This window comes from Panthera uncia, chromosome C2 (assembly GCF_023721935.1).
Source record: "Panthera uncia isolate 11264 chromosome C2, Puncia_PCG_1.0, whole genome shotgun sequence".
In the NCBI taxonomy this organism is placed as follows: Eukaryota; Metazoa; Chordata; class Mammalia; order Carnivora; family Felidae; genus Panthera; species Panthera uncia.
Window position 1 is genome coordinate 68,918,701 of NC_064810.1, and position 2,156 is coordinate 68,920,856.

The window sequence follows — 2,156 nt, forward strand, 5'->3', positions numbered from 1 at the left end:
GCCCAAACCGTTGTAGTATTTCATGTGCCTTATGTGATGCCCAAATAATATTTAAATATTTGCTGTTCTCCTTTTCTATTTAAAAGTGATAGTCGAGGTATCCATAGGGAAATAGGAAGTGGGGAAGGTGATGGTAACTGCAACCCTGAAGCCAATATCTGGCTTTCATTTCGATCACAGGCAGCAGTTATGGACCTGTGCTGAAGCAGGCAGAGCTTCCTCATGCCTTATTGGATTACAAGTGGACGAGCTGCTCTTTCATTTGTTTAAAGACAATAGTCAAGACATCTAAGGTTCCATTTGAAGGTTTGCTCAGATCCTGCACAATTATCCCAACTACCCTGGACAAGAAAGTCTGCCTTCACCAGAAATAGAAAGGAGCCCAGCAACAGAGCTGACGCTGTTACCAACATTTCTGGGTTTCCACTGAGGTAGGGCCAGGGACATGCACCTTCACAGGCCCCACCTGCACGCATGTGCCATAACCAGTTGAGCAGCCCCTCTCTGGTCCCAGATACACTATTTTTCCCACCAGTTCTTCTGAGTTTCTGCACGATCCCTCTTTTCCAGTAGTGACAGAGATTTGCCCCCATTCTATATATTTCTTTTCATCTTTTCAGGAACAGTCTTGGGAGTAAAGGGTACGAGCTCAGATGCCCATTTTGAAACAGGTGGCCCCACCCTGTATGTTCAAGGTCTTGTTTAGGAGGGTCAGTGTGGCAATTGCAGCTGAAGGCTCTCTGTCCTTAATCCATCAGCGTGTTGAGAAGCATGCTAAGAACTACTGAACTGGTAAGATATGTTTTTCAGATACAATGAGACATCTTGGGGTGTCCCATTCCCGCTGGGTCACCTACACCCGGCCTTCACAGGTATAAGCTCTGGCCACATCCGTATACTAGCACTGCCTCTTCTACTGAAGCTCATCCAAGACCCACTAGGTAATGAAATTAGAGGCCCTGACCATGCATTTAAAATGCAAATTCTGGGCTCCACCAGAGATGCTGCCTCAGATTTGGGGTAAGGCATTTCTAACAAGTGCTTCCTGTGATTCTGATGTTTGAGAATAAGCCCAGCGGTTTTGCAGGCCTTTTATCTAAGCAAAAACCCCACCCGGACTCATAAAACTTTGGAACACAAACTGATTCAGATAAATAACTTGGCTATCTCAGGAACTATGAGAGTACTTTTCAGCTTGGAAGTATTTTGGAGACATTAGATCATGTAGCCCTTTCTTAGTCAAGGCATATTTACGGAGCATAAGTACTGAGCATTATAACCTGTCCTAGTAACAAAAGGGAACAGCCTTCACAGAACACGTGTAAGACTAATGGAGTGGAGAATTCTATCCCCTGGCTTCTTCCAGTATTCTAGGCATTTAGTAATGCATAAGCCAATTGCTTTGTAGTGCTGGAAGTACCTAAGAAATCTGGTCTGGTTCCCTTACTGTTCAGCTACAGGAGTATAGACCCAGGATGGTAACGAAATCCACTCGCTGCAGCTTGTGGCTAACACAGTCCTGGAGTCTCAGTCCCAACTCAACCTTAATCATTGATTGTAGTTACCTCTAGGAAAAGTCCCCTAACGTAGCCCCTAGGGACTGACAGAAGGCACCTTCAATGTTACTTCCTCTCAACTCCCATTCACCCATCTCTCTGAAGAAAATGGCTGCTGGGTTCATTCAGGTAAGGCCTAGAAGCATGATTACAGGCTCTGCCAATATCTCCAAAGAAGAGAACAGGTGCCAGGTATTGTCTCCATTAAGGTAGAAGAAGGAACAATAGTGAGGAGGCTCAGGACTTGTGGAGGAGTGTGTGTGTGTGTGTGTGTGTGTACACCCCAGCGGGTCAACTGGATTTTCCTGGGCTAGGGAGGAACTGAGGTTTCTGACAGAGATTATCCTAGTTACTGTAATGCTGGCCCTTAGAAGTCTGTAGGCCTCCTACCAGCCACAGGTTTGCTGTTCTAGGAGCATCTGCCCCACCTCTCAAGGTGTACAGAGCCAAGGGTAGACAAAGTGAGGAAATCCAGCAACCTGGGGCGGAAAGCAAAAAAAACCACCCATAGTAGCTCCAAGAGAGCAGGGATTCAATCTTGGATTCATTGCAATACTCTCTGTACTTGGGATGGGGCCCAGCAAACTTTCTGAATGTTCA